Source organism: Saccopteryx leptura, chromosome 3, assembly GCF_036850995.1.
Source record: "Saccopteryx leptura isolate mSacLep1 chromosome 3, mSacLep1_pri_phased_curated, whole genome shotgun sequence".
Taxonomy (NCBI): domain Eukaryota; kingdom Metazoa; phylum Chordata; class Mammalia; order Chiroptera; family Emballonuridae; genus Saccopteryx; species Saccopteryx leptura.
In genome coordinates, this window is record NC_089505.1 from 336384314 (window position 1) to 336404836 (window position 20523).

General features: G+C 34.3%; 1 protein-coding gene across 4 annotated transcripts in view; it reads left to right on the plus strand.

Moving 5' to 3' along the window:
• VPS13B (vacuolar protein sorting 13 homolog B) overlaps nt 1-20523 on the plus strand; it is an 887459-nt gene that overhangs the window by 503788 nt on the left and 363148 nt on the right. The gene's annotated exons all lie outside the window — the stretch shown is intronic.

Below are 20523 nucleotides of genomic sequence, written 5' to 3' on the forward strand. Positions count from 1 at the left end.
CTACTTTAAGTGAGGGATTTTATTTTCTCAAAATTTTCTAACATTTTAATTGATACTTTTTTCCTTTGAATTATACATTCTACTTTCTTGTATTAATTTTTTTTGGAAGCTTATAGTATTCATCCCTTAAATAAATTTTTATTTACTATGCAAAATATGTAAAATCTTATGATGTCAGAACTGAAGGAGATTTTATAAATTATCTAATTTAAATTTCTTACTTTCTAGATTAGAAAACTGAATACCCAAAAGAATAGTTATCTCTAGTCAAATAATGAGAGCCAAGATCACAACTTATATTTTTTCAGTCCTTCAGTATCTAGGGAAGGGATTACAGTAGAATCCTTCCTTGAAAGTAATTTTAATTTTCTAACACTTGGAAATTCTTTCAGGTGTATTTATCTTTTCACATTAGAAGTAAGTGGTTTTCAAAAAAAAAAAAAAAAAAAGTCCTACTATACTTTTGATGAAATATGTTTCATATTAAAAGACCCTATCACCATCAATAAAGTGAACCCCAGAGGTACTTCCTTTCCTCCTCTGTTCTGCACACAGTCTGGCTCGTCAGCCTCCCTGGTGAAGATGTGGTTTCCATGGACCTGCTGCTGCTGCGTCCTTCCCTTTGTCCTGCTTGTGCTTGCTCCTCAGGCTCTCTCCGTACTTACTTTCCCTGCTTCACACCTAATATTTCCTTACCTTTCTGTATCTTTCTTCATTCTTTACCTTTTCCCTTTCTATATTTTTCTTGTCTTTACTTTTTCCCTTCTTTCCTTGTGTTCTTTTGTTTTCTTTTTCACTACTTTGTTTGGTTTATTTTATAGAATTATTGAAATGTAATGCCAAAAAATAAATTATTTGTAAAAAAATTATATTATTTCTTTAGAACTTCAGTGTCTTACATAAAATACATAAAAATATGTACACAAAAAGTACATACTAGGTACTTTATGTTTATAATATAAGTGCCCTTTTTATAATTGACAAAATGAAGACATACAAAATTTTTGTTTTGCCAAAAACATATTCTTAACTAATTGCGGAGCATTTCAGAATCTATATTTTATGAATTTCTTTCAGAGATCTTTTTAAATCTATTTTCTTATTATTTAGTCCCTCCCCCACTTATAAAATTTAGTGATTTTACTGTCCTGCTCCCTTTCCATATGTTTTTACTTCCTCTTTCTTTTAATCTGCTCTAGGTATTTACTCTTTCTGTCTCAGGTTTTCTGACTTCCTCAACCTTATAAATGGTATCTATCAAAACCCATAGCTAACGTAATTGATGGTGAAAGACTGGATGCTGTCCCTTTAAGGTCAGGAGCCAGACAAGGATATCCACCCTCGCCATTTCTCTTTAGCATTATACTGGAGGTTCCAGCCAGGGCACTGAGGCACCCAGATGTAAGGAAGAAATAAAACTGTGTTTCTGCAGATGATATGACCTTGTGTATAGAAAAGTTTAAAAAGAATTCACTGAAAAACTATTGCGCAAATAAGTTCAGCAAGATTGCAGGATAACAAATCAAACGTGAAAATCAGTTCAAAATAACGAGTTATGAACAATCTAAAAGTGAAATTAATGAAACAATTTTATTTATGATAGCATCAAAAACAAATACCTATGAATAAACTTACCAATGTAGTTTAAAAATTACACTCTGAAAACTAAAACATTGAAACTAAAGAATGTCTACTATATGTGTGTATGTCCCCCATGTATGTGTGTGTATATATATATAGTTCAGAAGACTTAGTGTTGGTAAATGCCAATACTTCTCAGAATTATATACAGATGCAACATAATTCCAATCAAAATTCTAGCCTAGCATCTTTGCAGAAATTGACAACCTGATCCTAAAAGTCATACGGAAATTATTCATCTGGAAATTCAAAAGACCCAGAATAGCCAAAACAACCTTGGAAAAGAACAGAGTTGGAGGACTACTATTTCCTGACTTAAAATTTATGGCAAAACAATAGTTATCCGGGTATTGGAGTCCTGGCATGAGGGGCCAATGAATAGAACTGAGAATCGAGAATTAAACCATTCCATTTTTTATCAACTGGTTTTTTATAAAGGAGCCAAGATAATTCAATGGTAAAAAATAATAGTCTTTTCAACAAATGGTTCTCAAACTACTGCATATCCATGTGAAGCTGGTAAGGTGATACCATACACAAAAATCAACTCAAAATGAATCATAGACCTAATATGAGAACTAGAATTCTGAAACTCCTAGAAGAAGACAAAGGAGTAAATCTTTGTGACTTTGAATTAATGGTTTCTTTAAAATGACACCAAAAGCACAGGGACAACAGAAAAAATAGATAATTATAAATTTTTGTGCTGCAAACAACTCTATTAAGAAAGTAACAATCCACAGAATGTGAGAAAGTAATTATAAATCCTGTATCTGATAAGAGACATGTAATCAGAATAGAAGACCTTTTACGACATAATAATAGAATAGCAACTCAAGTTTAAAAATAGAGAAAGAATTTGAATAGCCATATATCCAAAGAAGATAGAAACATGGCCAATAAGCACGTGTGAAGTTGTTCAATCCAATTAGTCAATAGGGAAATACAACTCAAAACTATAGCCACTAGAATGGCTATAATAAAAAAGATAACAGATGTGGAGAAATTGGAACCCTCAGACATTTCTAGTAAGAATGTAAAACGGTGCAGCTGCTGTGGAAAACTTTGGCAATTCCTTATAAGTTTAAACATAGAGTTACCATATGATGCAGCAACTCTACTCCTAGGTATGTACCCAAGAGAATTGAAAACATATGTCCACATAAAAGCATGCACAGCAGTGTTTATAGAAGCACTATTTATGATAGCTAAAAACTGAAAACTACCTAAAGGTTCATCAACTGACAGAGGTCTAAACAAAATGTGGTATACCCATACATTAGAATAATATTCTGTCATAGAAACAAATGGAGACTGTTATTACGTGGATCAGTCCAAAAGAAACCAGACACAAAAGGCCACATATTATATGCTTCCATTTACCTGAAAGTCCACATAAAGCCAGAAAGAACAATAGTGGTTGCTAAGACCTGACTGGTGGTGACACAGTGGATAGAACATTGACTTGGGACACCGAGGTCTCAGGTTTGAAACCCCGAGGTTGCTGGTTTGAGTGCAGGCTCACCAGCTTAAGCACAGGGTCACTGGCTTGAGCGTGGGATCATAAACATGACCCACATGGTCACTGGCTTGAGCCAGTCCCAAAGGTCTTTAAACTTTGGGACTTGAAGCCCAAGGTCTTTGGCTTGATCCTAAGGTCTCTGGTTTGAGCAATGGGTCCGGCACAGCTGGAGCCCCCTCTCACTCCCATCAAGGCACAAATGAGAAGCAATCAATGAACAGCTAAAGTGCTTCAACTACAAGTTGAAGTTTCTCATCTCCCTTCTTCTCTCTCTCTCTTTCTCACTCAAAAGAGGAAAAAAGAGCCCTGGCCGGTTGGCTCAGCGGTAGAGCGTCAGCCTAGCGTGCAGAGGACCCGGGTTCGATTCCCGGCCAGGGCACACAGGAGAAGCGCCCATTTGCTTCTCCACCCCTCTGCCGCGCTTTCCTCTCTGTCTCTCTCTTCCCCTCCCGCAGCCAAGGCTCCATTGGAGCAAAGATGGCCCGGGCGCTGGGGATGGCTCTGTGGCCTCTGCCTCAGGTGCTAGAGTGGCTCTGGTCGCAACATGGCGACGCCCAGGATGGGCAGAGCATTGCCCCCTGGTGGGCAGAGCGTTGCCCCATGGTGGGCGTGCCGGGTGGATCCCAGTCGGGCGCATGCGGGAGTCTGTCTGACTGTCTCTCCCCGTTTCCAGCTTCAGAAAAATGAAAAAAAAAAGGAAAAAAGAATAGTGGTTGCTAGAAGGGGAGAGAGGAATGATTGCTAATAGGTGTAGGATTCATTTTGGGGTGTTAAAGCTATTCTGGAATTAGGTGGTAGTGAGTACAATGGGATGTACACTGAGGGTTTGTACAGTGAATAATGTAAGTACAGTGAGAATGTATAAAAATCGCTGAATTATTCATCTCAAAAGGTAAATTTTATAGGATAGCAATTATATTTCAGTAAAGCTGATTTTAAAAAATTTATATTGGCCCTGGCCGGTTGGCACAATGGTAGAGCATCGGCCTGGCGTGCGGAAGTCCCGGGTTCGATTCCCGGCCAGGGCACACAGGAGAAGCGCCCATCTGCTTCTCAACCCCTCCCCCTCTCATTCCTCTCTGTCTCTCTCTTCTCCTCCCACAACCGAGGCTCCATTGGAGCAAAAGATTGCCCCGGCGCTGGGGATGGCTCTGTGGCCTCTGCCCCAGGCGCTAGAATAGCTCTGGTCGCAACAGAGCGATGTCCCGGATGGGCAGAGCATTGCCCCCTGGTGGGCGTGCCGGGTGGATCCCGGTTGGGCCCATGCGGGAGTCTCTCTGTCTGCCTCCCCGTTTCCAGCTTCAGAAAAATACAAAAAAAAGAAAAAAAAAATTTTATCAACGACTGATGTCATGGACGGTGCAGAGAACTTAAATTCCAGAAAGAGAAATAACTTTTTCTTCTTTTTTTTTTTTTTTTTAGTGGAAACTTGGTGCTCTTTTCAACTCTGGAATTGTTTGCCTTGTTTAGCTAAAAACAGAAAAATTTTGTTGTGGGAAGAAGGCAAGGGACATTTATCAGCCCTGTGGGCTAGAGTGACATACTGGAATCTAGAGGAGAACCAAACACATAATCAGCCCTGGTAGCTTATCTGAATGTTGGGTGGGGAGAGGAAGAAGAATTTGAGTTCCTGGTTCGTCTTGTAAAAGACAAAGCCATGGTAAAGATGCATTGTTCAATACAAGTAGCCGCTCACTACATGTGGTTATTCCACTTTTGAAATATGGCTATCCAAATTGAGATGCTTTTAAAGTATAAAATATATATAAGATTCTGATGGATTAAGAAGAAAACAAAGTAAAATGTCTTATTTAAAATCTTTATATTGATTATACATAGTGATAACAATATGTTACGGTGACTACTCGCAAAATTTTGTTTATATAAGTGGCTCACATTTGTGATTTGCATTATATTTCTATTAAACAGTGTAGCACTGTTAGGAGAGGCCTGTGGGAAATGCAGAACAAGTCTCACCCTTGAGATGTTCGAACCAAAGATGAATTGAGTTTAAAGTTGCAAATGTAGCCAGTACAAAAGAGACAAATTACCTTTGAAGGAATAAGAGTAAGACTGACACAACTGGAGATCTTAAATTTGAGGATGAGAAAACTTCTAGAGGACATGGAACCATTCTTCAAATAATTGGCCTATTGTGTCCTAGGCAGTAGCTTTATTCCTGCTGAAACTAAGAATAAACCTACAATTGTTAAATTAGTAGACATTATAATGACACTAGTTAGAGCTCAATAGAATGAAGATCTTTCAAATTGTAAAAGTCTAGTAATAAGTGGGGCTATCATGTGTTTGTGATTATTTAACAAAATGTTTACTGGGAGCCTGCTATGCATCAGGCACTATTTTAAGTATTGCGTGTACATCAGGTGACAAGACAAAGAAAAATCTGCTCTTGTGGTGTGTGCTTTTAATGAGAGAGAGCATTACTAATTAATAAATAGGTATTTTGGTGTATTAGAATATCATAAGTATTTTGGAGGCAACACAACAGGGAGAAGATAGGAAATGGGAGTTAGAGGTGGACAGCACAGCCTGTTCAGAGAGGACGCCTCACTGAGAGAGCTCACGGCTCCTGAGCAGGAGTGTGCAGAAGCCAGAAGCAGCTGAAGGAATTATGGGCTGGGGAATGCAGTGGGCTGTGAGGTAAGACATGGAAGAGCCTGAGACCATTGTGACTGACTGGCTGTTACTGTGAGTGAGATGTGGTTGTAGGGGAAAATAATCCACAATGCTGAAGTTTGAAATAATGCTTTTGTTGTTTATCAAGCATTTAACTGCAAAAAAGAAATGAGTGAATTGGCCAGCAGAAACTAAAGTACACATTATAAAAAAGGTGAAATATGCATTTAAAAACGAAGGGAGTGACAGCTCAGTGAAACCAATGGGAATGTGATATTAAACTCTGAAGGAGTCATGTTAAGAATTATTTCTACTATTTGAGTAACTGAATATGTGATATGAAGTGCTTTTGATTATTGAGGGGTTGTTTTTTTTTTTATCAGATGAGAAGCCCTCAGAGGGTTTGAGCAGAGAAATGACTTCATTTATATTTAAGCAGATAATTCAGGCCAATATGTGAAAATAGACTGCAGGCAGGGAAGGGCAAGGTTTTGTTACTTGCAGTAATCTTGGCAAGAGATGATGGTGGCTTGGCCCAGAGTGGTGGCTGTGGAGGTGGTGAGAAGTGATCAGATTCTGGAGATATTTTAGAGGTAAAGGCTTTTCAGAGAAATTGCAGATGGGTTGCACATGGGATTTGAGACAAAGAAGATAAGGAAAATTCAGTTGCATGGCTTAAGCAACTGGAAGTATGAGATTAACTGAGGGAAGGAAAACTGTGGGAGGATTTGTTTGGGGGTGAGTGGGTAGAGAGCAGGAGTTTATTTCGAAAATGTTGACCATTTCAGGAGGTAGTGAGCTCCCCATGCTAAAGTTGCAGAGGCTGATTGATTAAGAAGGCTACATAAAAGGTTACAATTAAACTGATTGAAACCAGTGCTTCTGAAATTTAATGTGCATACAAATCACCTGTGGATGTTTTTAAAATGCAGGTTTTGACTTGGGAGGTCTGGGATGAGGCCTGAAATTCCACATTTCTACTGAGGTTCCGAGTGTTTGGGTCTGACCTTGATACGGGCTGATTCTGAAGTGCTCCTTCAAGGACCTTACTGAGCTGATTAGCTCATTGCTTCCAAACCTTTTGTAAAGAGAGGAATTTTAAAATATATATTTTAAATAAATGCTAACAATTTTTAATGCAACACATTCAAGCATTGGCTCAAAAAGTGATCTTCCTCCTTTCCCAGCCTTCCCTGCTCCCTAACATGATTGCCCTCGGTTCAGGGTTTGACCCTCTGAGTAACACGACTGCTCATGTACGTTCTCGTACATAACAAAAATTTTTATTTTATAAATGTGGAAGGCAACATTAAAAAAAGGCAAATGTATGTTCTTCTTGTTTCCATAAATTGGTTGTCAAACATGATTTTAAGTTAGTAAAACTGGAAATGGAACTAACTTCATTTTTTGAAAAAAAACTCCAGGCAGTCAGTGAACATGGAAAAAACTCACTACTCAAAGGGTTAACTTTGAAATTTTCACAGGCTTTTTTTTTAATAGCTGATAGCAGTTATTAAGTTTCAGAATCTATAATTCAGAAAATATAAAATAACAAGCTTCTGTTAACTTACACCTTATATGAATTTGTGCTTTGATATTCTCAAAAGCATCTGATGCACTGTAAACAACAGCACGTGTAAACATGTTGTTTCTTCAGTGTTCGTGCTCAGATACTCTATATCCTCGTGAGCCCCTCCTTAACCTGCTACCCTCTTTCCCCGCATCTCCTTGCCTACTGGTCTACCTGGTGACTTGTGTTTATCCTGAACATGATGGTCTCCCAGTTTCCCTTCAGTTCAGGCTGAGATTCTCCCACTTTATGTGTTCCAACATTTTCTTGACATATACATAGTTCTAAACCGTAGTCTGGCCTGCTAGCTCTTCTTTTGTCTTAGACTAAGACAACCCTTTTGAGTGGGAGATGATTCAGATTTTTATCTCAAATGAGAAGCAGAGAGACATTTAAAGATAAAAGGTTATAAAGGCAGATTAAAAAGGAAATTACCTGTGCTGAAAATGTTCCATCATAGGCTGATTTAAGGAAATTAAAATAAAGTTGGGATTATAATCAAGTCAAAGTAAAATATTTAAATATTTTTATAACTTAACCATATTAAGAATTTAATAATTTGCTTATACTTAGATAAGAAATTTATTTCTTAGAAACTTATATTTACAAATGCTGGCTCATCATCTATACTTCATTAACTATAGAGTTTATGGTTCTTTCTATTAGAAATGGAAATAGGTCTCAGTCTGCATGTTAAACCATATTATAGTATAATTGCTATAGGAAAGTTATATTGCATTCATATTACTTCTACTTCTAAAGACTTCTCAAAACATTTCTTTGACTGTGATCCTGTATAATATGTATAAGTAGTTTAACATGATTTTAATTGTTTTAAATTATTTTCTAAAAATAGTTTTTAATATGAGAAATTGGATTAATAGTCCTATATTAGTCATTAGAACAGTAGGGATCTTGAGATATTTATACCATTCCATTGTGTATATGCATCCATGCAATAATTTAACAATTGCTTTAGTTCATTTACTTTTAAAATATATATTGATTATTTTAGTTATTTATTGAGTACCTACAATGTACTAGATACCAATGATAGATAAGTATTTTGGGCTAGAACTAAGGGTACCTCCCCTCCTTGAACTCAAGACCTCACCACATCATTTGAGCCAATGAAATTACATTGTGAAGCCCTGATAGGTTTTATATCATAATGATTCATGCTCTGTCTACACCACCTCCCACAATGCCTACTTTGATAAAATAAGCAATATCAGCATTTCTGAACTTGCACCCTAAACTTTTTTTGTGGTCCCCTTTTTATTGTCCTTATAACATTCTGTCCTGTATCTTTTGAAAATTATTATAAGAGGAAAGAATGATTTCTGAAGTTCCATCCAGATTTGCAGTTTTCACAGGAAGGAATAGAGAAAATGTTCTTTCATTCCATTCATTTTGGTTTTCTTTTAAGAGTAGCAGAGGGAATAGAAACATTAATGTTAATTATTCATGAATCTACTTAGTAAATGCATCACTTTTTCAGTATATTTTAATGGTCTGTTTTTTAAAAAATTCTTACATTCAAGTTTTAAGAAATATTGTTTACAGTTTAGTTTATCATTATTCAGGTAGCTTGTTATCAAATTATAATATGAAAAGTTAAAGTAAGATTTTTTGTTATAAATAATTAGTAGAATGATGCCTTTTTTATAGCAAATCTACCTTTATTTTAATCTGTTAATAAGCCTGCCTGTATTACTAACATTTTAAAATAAATGGATAATTTTAAATTAAATTTTAATTAAAGTTATAAATTAAATAACAGAAGTATGTGCATAGAAAATGAAATTCCTTTTACCAGGGATTATTCTGAGTGCTAACTACTGCCTTACTCTGTGGCCATTGTTAATATTTAGGTTGACACTCTTTGTTAGACCGTGTGTGTGTGTGTGTGTGTGTGTGTGTGTGTGTGTGTGTGTGTGTGTGTGAAAGAGAGAGACACTGTCTTAAATGGGATTGCACTCTACATAGTGTTCTGCAACTTGAGTTTGTTTTAACTCAGTAATATATTATGGGCATTCTTCAGGGACATCATATTCAGAAATACTGGTCTGTTTTAGAAAGCACATAACAAAGATTAATGACTTTATATTCTAACCAACAAAAGTTTCCATTATTAAAAAGCTTTGTTAAAACCTAAAAACTTTTGTACAACATACTGTGACCCAAACATCTCAGACTTCAAAATGTTATTATACTTAAGAAATTGTCAGAGGAAAACTAAGTTGTTCCTTTCAATGAAGTAGATACTAGGGTGGTTCCTAAAGAACAGTACCAATAGGAAACTGAAATTATTGTGGCTAACATGCTCTTTGTAACAATATGAATTGCAAAGGCTGTGATTCACAATTCAACACTATTGAGTGAATTAAAATACTGTAGACATTTTTACCTGCGGTGTGCCATTTTAAAACATTATTTGATGATAGCAACTCTCTGTTGAACATCTGTCACAGTGCTCAGCTTTTAAGGTGAGAATATCCCCTTTTAACCAACATGCATCTTACTCCATAATCTGACCTCAGCCTATACTTCAGGTGTTACTACTAATTTCTTTCTTACCTAAGACACTTGTTCAAATTAAATAATTTATTACCCAATAATGTTTAGAATATTCTTTTCTATGGCCCTTGTTTATCTATGTAATTTCAACTTTATTGAAATACAGCTGTCTTCAAGCTCAGCCCTTCAGAGTTTTTTTTTTTGTTATTGTTATAAAACTTTATATTGTGTTATTTTAGATCCTTTAAAAATATTTTTCTCTGCTGTTCAACATTAATTAAAATTATTAAGGATCATACCTGTCTTTTAATGTCTTACTTAAATCCTCTCCTTCTGAAATCTTTCATAATCTTTGCCATTCTATGCCAGTGTCTGGTCTACCTTTCTGCAATTGTAATATAAAAGAGTAGTACTAAGTAATAGCAGCAGTAATATCTAAGATCTATTGAAATCTCTCTTTGTATCCAAAGATTCTACTTGATGCTTTCAATGCAGTTCTGACCTCACAATAGCCTAAGAATCAGATATGATTATCTGTATTTAGAGCAAGAAATGGAGCCGTAGACATTAAATAATATCTCCTGGGTCACATAAAATAAGTGACAGAACCAGTTCTCATTCCCTGTGGTCTTTACCACTACTTCTTGCTTCCTGTAACTCTTATAAGACAGACTAGCTTTAATTTAACCAACTTATAGTTCACCACATTTATATTCCATTAAATTTTATTGCTGTTGTGATATTAGTTTTGTTTTGTTTTTTTCTGACAATGTTCTTGTTAAGAGTGAGAAAATTGATAAAACTATTAGGTACCAATTTTGCATTTTCTTAGGTTCCCTAAAACATTCCGAGCAGGATGGCCTTAATGTTATAGATAGTAGAGATATAATTTATAGAGAAAACTCTTATAACCCTATTGTTTGATTTCTCTGGCCATTGAGAGTATTGAACATACAATCTATTTTAAGAGAATTTTCAATTAGGGTATACTTAATACTGTATTAGGTTAACAGAAAACAACTTCCTAGCTAATGATTTTGATTGTCATCAAACTTTTTCTCACATCTATTAAGAACTACAAAGTGAGTAGTAAACTCAGTATATTTTTGTGCTTTTTTTATTTCATGAGATATTTTAAATAATTACAAAATAATATTTATAATTTTTCTATTCTTACTTTAATATAGTTATTATTCTAGTTCTCAATATTATAAAATAAAAGAGATAAGTTAAACCTTCTTTTTCTTCCCAGGATATTCTTATATATCATTTCCCTCTAAATTGTGTTGAAGAAAATATTGATTTTATTATTTTAAAGCAAGTATGTACTCTATTTTCATGTGTATTTTTCATACACCAAAATTATATCAAACTTGCATAAGCATGTCATGAAGGTTTCTTATAACTTGGGCTTTATTTCCCTAATCATGTGCAATTTAGAAATATTGTGTTAAAGCTACTTATCTAAAAATAGGACTTACAGAATTAGATATATAAATTTGGAAGCAATGTAAGATTATATGTTGACTCCCTATATCATTGCTATGTCATATTGTCTAATAATTTACAAAATCTTTTAATACCTATTCCAAAAGATTTAAAAAAACAAACTAGTGATTATAACAAAATTTACTTCATACCTTCTCCCCAAATTTTTATTTGTTAAAAGAATTTTAAAATATTTAAAACACAACTTTTTTTCTTTTATAGTATTTTTAATTACAAAGTTTCTTAACTTTCATCTTTTACTTGAGAGAACTATATGCTTTTTGTAATTGGACATTTGTGAATTTCTGCATAAAGCTTTTGGTTCATGCCACAAATATTTGTGGGTCTTCTGATGTCTCTTCTGGGATTTTATCTGTGACTAATTTATCCCATAGCTCCTTACAAACTTTGTCAGTTGTTGAATTTTTCAGCCATTTCTTTTTTGCAGACATTTGCTAATCCTTTTTAGTGCTTTCAGTACTTGATATATTTGAATCTAGTATTGGGTTTCAGTTTCTCTCCATAGAGAATTTCATTCTCTTAAATATTGTTTACAAGCATTATATAAAAAATTTATAGTAAATTTGCCAGTGATTTAAAGACATTTTCAAAATGACATTTCTGACAGACATACCCTATGGCATTTTCATTTATGAAATTGTACCTTTAAAGAATTACAAAAGTTAGGGGAGTTTATTTTAACTCTTAGAAGATTTGCATTAGCTGAATTAACTTAAATTTTTATCGTGTTTTACCTGTGTCTTTAAACAGTGTACATAGTCTCAAATAGTTGTTAATTAAAGCATGTGTTCAGTAGAATTCATGGGTGAAATTAATGTCCTCTTATAGATGAGTTTAACATTATTAACTCCCAGATACATTATAAAAATTAAATCTAAATATCTTCACAAACTGTCTTCTCTCCCAACCTTTAATTTCTTCCTAATTCCCTTTATATCTATATTTATATCTGTATATAGGTAACAGATATAGATATAGAATCTCAAAATAACCATTGTGTTGATTCTGGGCAAGGTGAATTTCATATCTCATGACGTTATGTTCCTAATCCTAGAATGCTTAGTCTTGGTTTCAAATAACTCTCTTTTTGCAAATCAGAGAGATTGGGATAGTAGATATTGAGAGTAACTCACCTAAAAGCTTTGTTTGAAAATACTATTGGCAGACTTTTAGTCCCTGTCATGTTCTTCAGCTCATCTAGTGTGAAGGTTTGGCCCTCACCAAAGTAACTGTGTCTTTTGTGGCTTCCTGTAGCAGGATGTAGATTTCCATGGATGTGTTTCTACTTGCTGCCAAAAACTACCTCAATAATAGTGTTGAAAATGACTATTACTTCTACTGTCATAAATTTTGGAATGTTATATTAAATGTTTTTAACCCTTTTTACTGATATTTTCAATACTTTTTTCTAGAAATTTATGTTAGAAGCTAAAGAATAGTAGAGTATGTTTGAATTCACATCATAATAGTGTTTTATTATAAACTCTGATAATCTTCTATTCTTTCAAATACATTCTGGTTACACACAATACACTGGATATGTAATATTTTACGCATTCCTGATTGTGTATATCCATTTTGCCCTGACATTATTAGGTGAAATTATTATCTAAAGACCTCATGGCTTAAAGACAAATGAGAGAAAGCATATTATACCTTTAGGTTATATCTCCAGAGTTTCTGTAATATAATGACTGTTCACCATAATCACTGACATAGAAGAAAGCGCTTTAAAAAATAGTGAAGCATTGTGCTACTTTCTAAGCATTGTGCTACTCTCTAATTTAGTGCAAATTGTGTTGTACTCATCTATGTGGCATTTGTGTGTCATAAAATGCACAGCTCCTTTAAAGGGAAAGGAAGAATTACATTTTTATTTCTGTAGTTATTCCTATAATGTACCCTACTCATAGTCTTAAAAGGATTAAAGAGGAAGTATGATAGAAGATGGATGGATGAATGGATGGATAGATGGAGGGAGGGATTTTTGACCATCTCTGAATTTAAGAAACTTGTAGGCCCTGGCCGGTTGGCTCAATGGTAGAGCGTCGGCCTGGCGTGCAGAAGTCCCCGGTTCAATTCCCGGCCAGGGCACACAGGAGAGGCTCCCATCTGCTTCTCCACCCCTCCCCCTCTCCTTCCTCTCTGTCTCTCGCTTCCCCTCCCGCAGCCGAGGCTCCATTGGAGCAAAGATGGCCCGGGCGCTGGGGATGGCTCCTTGGCCTCTGCCCCAGGCGCTGGAGTGGCTCTGGTCGCAACAGAGTGACGCCCCGGAGGGGCAGAGCATCGCCCCCTGGTGGGCAGAGCGTTGCCCCCTGGTGGGCGTGCCGGGTGGATCCCGGTCGGGCGCATGCGGGAGTCTGTCTGACTGTCTCTCCTCGTTTCCAGCTTCGGAAAAAATGCAAAAAAAAAAAAAGAAAAAAAAAGAAACTTGTAAATGTAAGCTGCATTGTTGGCTTTCTAATTGCAATTTGAAGAAGACCCATTTTACACTGTGTCTGTTTTCAGCCAAGTTCTTATCCCCTTCACAAATATAGAAGCTAATTAGAAGGCTAGTTAGGAGGCAAGCATCTATGCATTCATTTAATATGTACTGTCAATTAATTATAAATACCTCTACTAATTTAATAATAAGTTTATTATACACATCAAGGAAGAGCACTTGGTAATCTCTGATAAGATGCTACTATTCAAAATAGTCTTATAATTTTTACATGAGATCAAGTAAATTATTGTTTTTTAAAGTACTAATTTAAACAATAGCTATTAAATACAAATACTTATCTTTATTTCTTATTTTATTCTGTGTCCACTGAGGTCACTTTCCTAAAAAAACACACAAAAATAAAACAAAACAAATTACCTGTTCTATGTACTGAATTATTTAGCCTCTGTCTAAAGACCATGAATTCTCTTTGCTGAAGACAGGTATTATCTCAGTCTGAAATGCCACCTTGCTCATTATTTCTAACAGTAAGCTTCAAGCAAAATCTATGTTCCTCAAAACCATTCTCCATTGACAAAGGTAATGAAAAACACAATTGTAATTGAAACATAGATAAAAAATAAAGTAAGCACATAGCTTATTTTTTCTGATTTGTACTCTTTTCCTATCTTTGTATTTTTTAATGAATTGTAACTTACATACAGAAAAGTATATTAGTCATTTGTATACAGCTCAATGGACTTTTATATCTTGGTGTAGCTGTGTTACCAATACCCAGCAGCCCAGAAATCTTCCTCACTCTGATCCCACCCAGTACCTGCACTCCAAAGTTAACCACTATTCTAAGCTGATAACCCTAGATTAGTTTTGACATACCTAAATGTAAAAATGAATTTTTAAGTTGTGAAAATGTTTTTTCTCAACATAATTTATCATTTATGTTTATTTTACATGGTTTCTGAGTCAATGTCAATCTAATCATTCAAAATACAAATTATTTTGGTCATAATTTAAAGTACCTTTTTAAACTTCAGTTGCTTATACCTTAATACCAAATAGTATATTCATCCACTGTAGTATTTTCCATGTAAGTCACCTAATGAATATAAGGAAAAACTTAAAACTATATACATAAAGATTAAAAGTTCTTATTAATAAACATCTGCATTCATTAAGCAAAGTCATAAGATATGCCTTAATGACTGATTATAATGTAAGATTTTTAATCAGTTTCTAGAATTTTATTTACTCTTATTGTTATTTAGTGCAAATTGTGTTGTACTCGTGTATGTGGCATTTGTGTGTCATAGAATGCACAGCCCCTTTAAAGGGAAATACAGCTTTGTATCCAGGACTCCAGTGTCCTCCAACTGAATTGACAGTCGTCCAGGTATGGGTTTGATAAACTGACACAACAGTGAAAGGAATTCCTGCCCCGTGTCAGCTTATCAAACACACTGTGGACAGCATGTCTTTGCTATTGAATACATTCGCAGTCACTTAAGTTCTGAATAGAAATCACGAAGCTCATGTTCAGTGAAACACAACCTCAGTATTTCCAGGTGATTTTAAAGAACACCTGTTAAAACTGAGGTATAGTACCACTAAACTTTAAGAATTATCCACAAACTAGAAAAAAATTAACATATATAGAGGTATAGTATTGTAATGTCATTTGTTAAATTTAAATGTTAATGAAATATACAGTGAACTAATGACTTACTATCCTGATATTTTGGTAAACAGTTGCAAATTTTTTGTAAGTATATTTTTAATGTAAAATAAAACACAGAAATCAGGTACATTTTAATTGTTTTCTATCCTAGTTCATATCACACAACAGATAACCTCCTGGGAAAGTTATCTTTCGATCCTAATCTCTCACTATTTTTTTCCAACCTTATTTTTTTTATTTGAAAATGTTCATTTTCAGAAACTTAGCTGCCTTCATTCTGAATAATGTGCTAGAACCCTTTGTACATTCTCGAGTTTAAGTATGGATATATTTTTAAAAGATTGTTTTTAAATTTATTCTTAGTGCCATAAATATATTTTGGTTAAAAATCTCACTTAAAAGGTATTACAGGTCAAACCATGTTTACTCCTGTAATATTTAACTGTATTTACATATATTTATATTTTATAAAGTTCAACCTATAACTCTTCTGTGTGAATTTACCCAATATTGTATCATACGCTATGTGAAAACACTTCTCAGGTTGATTTTCTATCCCTTTCTAACCCTTCGAGGATGGGGTTACCTCGTGCGTTCCAGTGCCTCATCAGGCGCTCTGTCTCTGGGCCACAGGTGGAGGGTAGTGCAGCAGTGCCCAGCATAAGTTGCTCTCCTCTTTGGAGAAAATTGCAGTATCTGACAGCTTTTTGTAACAAGGGACTATTTTTAAATGTGTCTGGTCACCTCAAAGGATATGTAGGGCATTTCCTGCCAGTAGGATTAGAGGAAGGAAGCACCAGGCCAGAATGTTTGATGTGTGATGTACTGTAATTTCTTTCATGTGTTCAGTGGCTTTTATATGTTGATCAATGTTCTGCTACCAATTGTGACCCTGGTGTGGTCCAAGGCATTAAAGTTAGACCATTTTTAATGTATAGGGTCATTAACTATACCTAGGAGCATTATTATAATTAAGGATACTGGTTTTTTTTAATATAACCACCCCTCATTTTCATTAAAGTATTTATTTTTCATAATTGGATAATCCTCCTAATGGCAGTGGTTCTCATGAAAGAGATGACTCAGTGTTAGAGACTGCAATGCTGGCAGTAGATAGGTGCCCTTTAGTTTATTTTACCTTGCACACCTGGTTTTCCAATCAGCCTTTTCTTCCCACAGTCTCCTGTGGATATATAAAGTTCAAGATGGAAATGAGCTTTCTAGTGCAGTTTTACTGGGTGTGTATGTCTTACAGGCAGTAAGTATTGACAAAATTGCTATCAGCAATACTATATACCTTTAAAGAAACAGAGTTGATGATCACACGTGTTCTTTACTATTCTAAGATCGCACATTGAAAAGCAGTAAAGTGCTAAATTGCTATAGGTTTAGGCTGTTTTTTTAATAAAAAATAAACAATAGTTGCTGGTTATATATAACGGCAAAGATATGACAACATCCAAATGCTTAGCTGTAGATTATTGGTTAATACAAGAATAGTATGTTCATTGTGAAATTCTAAGCAACCATTGCAAGGATGATATGTGTTCCTATTTTATTAACGTTAAGTGGAATTGAGCTATTAGGTGGAATGAAAGGGTTTTTAAAAACTGTACATATAGTATGACCTTATTTATATATATGTTTACATGTGAATGGAAATGTGTAGCCTAGATGGTTACACATTGAATTTTCTGTGATTATCGGTGCATGGCAAGTTGTTTTCTTGCTTTGATTTTTGGCTATTTTCTAGATTTTTTGGACTAATTTGAATTCTGTAATTGTAAAGTTTTTAAAAGTGACAGTTCTATATCCATTATATCTTTGTCTACATACATTATTTTAAATTTTTAGTTTTTTATTTACTCAGTGTAAAATATATGAAAATACCCTTTATTTTTCATATTCATCATTTCGATTACCTTTAAATTTGCTTTTTGGTACTTCATAAACTTTATTTTTAGTATAATATCATTAACTTCCTCATTAGTCACTCAGTACTCAGCAATGAGGGGTCTAAAGAAACAGCCGCTCTGTTCTTTTGTGTGCCCGTCCGTGGGCTTTTGTGTTTGTATTGATCCTATTTTGTTCGATTGAGGAACCAGTATAATCGTTTCTTTCCATATAGTTATGTGGGTAATTTCAGTATTTGTCTTGTCTCTTTTCAGTGCTGGTGCCGGATGTAGTATTCTACATTACTTTGACCAAGACTACAGGCATGTACTAGCTGCCAAACAAGCTCTTTTTATGATACTGAAATAATAACTTCTTTTTCTTCCTTACATAGTAAATCAGCTTTTTATGCCATTTATTTCTTAAAAAATAATTGTGAATGCTTATCATTTAACTAGCCAGCTATTTGCCTAGGTATAGGTTAACACTGGTGATGAAAATATTCAGTCATTACCTTCATGGAACATCATCTTTCTAATTATATTTAAAGTATATTTTGTTTCTTCTTTTTGGTGCCCTAAAGCAGAAAATACATCTTTATTTCTATAAATAGTTATATTTTAAGGAATACTTTACAGTATTCAGAAAAAGAAGAGAAATTTTAAATTTATCACAAGCTGAGAGTCATTCTTGTAGCATCTCTTTAACAGCTGTTTGACCTCATTATTTCTCAGTTCATAAATTTAATTTTGAATGCTTTTGCCTCAACACACATGCTAAGGTGTGAAAATATCCTTTTTTTCCAGTACTTTCATGTCTCAATTTTATTGGTAAATATTTCCTAACTCTTTTCCCACTTTTGACCATGTCTTTTTCAATATTAAATTTTTGAATTTGAAGAATTCATAAGTAAAATAGAATTTCATTTTATGTAAATCAGTTACAGCTGTCAGCATGGGGAGAGGTAGAGGGATTGACCAAAAAAGAAAGAAAAGAAAAAACTCATGTACCCGACAAAGGTGTGGTGATTGCTGAGGGGAGAGGGAATGGGGGAGGGCACAGGGGGATAAATGGTGATGGACGGACACTTGACTTCATATGGTCAACACACAGTACAGTGCACAGATGATGTGCTGTTGAATTGTGCACCTGAAACCTGTATAATTTTGTTAACCAGTATCACCCAAAAAAATTCAGTGAAAAGAGAAAAATCAGTTTCTTTTGAATTCCCTTTGAGAGATCCAGAACTCTTTTTGTTTTTTATTGTTCTCTGAATTTTTACTGCAGTCTTGTCTCCATTTTGAATTGCTGCACTTTGATGTTTTATGTGTTTTCTTGGCTATTGCTCAACATTTTCTTTTTCGTTAAAAGGTTATTTTCTTAAAATGTCATGGTATCTAGCACTACTAAAGATTAAATATTTTTGTAGTCATTATTCTGTTTATAAAAACTGCCAAATGCAGAGAGAAGCTTGCTCAGGTCTCTAAATGTACCTATTTCTCTTCATTGACTGCTTCTTCCCCTCTACCCTGGGATGTTTGCTGGGGTTCAGAAATTATCTAATTCTAACTCCTTTATGAAGATTCCCTCTGGTTACTCTAACCCCAAAAGTCTTTTCTATGAGAAAAATCTCCATTACCTAACATCTATAATCAAGAAGTGATTTATTACACAGATATGAATTATATATGTACATCTATCAAATATAGATCGTTAGATTATATGCTGCCTTAATTGTCCCTTTGCCTCTCTTTTAATTATAGCTGAGAAAATATCCAGGTGTAATGTTTTTATAAATTATGCTGTATATTAATATTATTTATCTGACTTTAAGATTATAAAAGAATTTTTCTTTGGTATCAATTAAAGCTTACATAAAATTTATTAGTGGAAATGTATAACAAATATTTTGGTCAAATAGTTTTTTTTGCTGACTAAAATCAATGCTAATTACAGCATGATAATTTAATCAACTTTTGATATACTAATAATGATAAGTATATCACATTTATTATCTCCAAATTTTTATATTTCTTACCATGTTAAGACATTAATTTCCCTAATCAATAAAATTTCTATATTTTGGAGAATTAGGTAGGGTAAATTTTCTTATAGTCTTATGACTTTATATTATGAATGACATAGTAGTGTTTCACTTTCTAGTGAAGTAGGTAGTGATTTATTTTAAGCTTCATTAATTCCTGAATGCATGAACAAAATAATGTATTTGGAACTTTTATCTATAGTAATATATAATATTTTAAACTTGATTATTTCTGTAAATCTGGATAGTGTTCAATCCTAGAACTTAATGGAGATCTTTTTAGAACGGGTCGGGAACCTATGGCGAGTCAGATGTGGCTCTTTTGATGGCTGCATCTGGCTCGCAGACAAATCTTTAATAATAAAAAAATAATAACGTTATTTATTATTATCATGTATTACAATCCATTCATTTCTACTGCTCATGTTCATGGTTGTGGGTGGCTGGAGCCAATCACAGCTGTCCTCTGGGACAACACCTAGTTTTTATTGGATATTGCATAACGCACAGGGGTCATTGTATAGCTCTCACGGAATTACGTTTTAAAATATGTGGCGTTCATGGCCCTCTCAACCAAAAAGGTTCCCGACCCCTGTTTTAGAACCTCATCTCATGAGATTAAGTTTCTATAGGGAAATGTTTTCAAAAGAAGAAAAACCTGCCGACAAACCTTGGAAAACGGCACATGCTCTGACAGTATATACATTTATTATTTACAAGAATATCCTAGAATTTCCTTGTTGCAGCTTTGCTTTTTAAAATCATAGAGTATTCTAATTCATATCCATATAATTAATCTCACATCTTGATTATAGATATTATGTAATGGAGATCTTCTCATAGAGAAGTCTTTTGGGGTAACCAGAGAGAATCTCCATAGAAGGGTTAGAACTAGGTGATATGTTGAATTGTAGCAAATATGCCAGGTACAGGGAAATAAAAGTTCAGTGAAGAGAGCAACGTTTAGAGACCTGAACAGACTTCTGTCTCTGTCAGGATTGGTTAAAGGGGATAAAGAGAAATGCAGAGAAAAGTGAGATTAGATTGTGGAAGCTATGAATTCCTG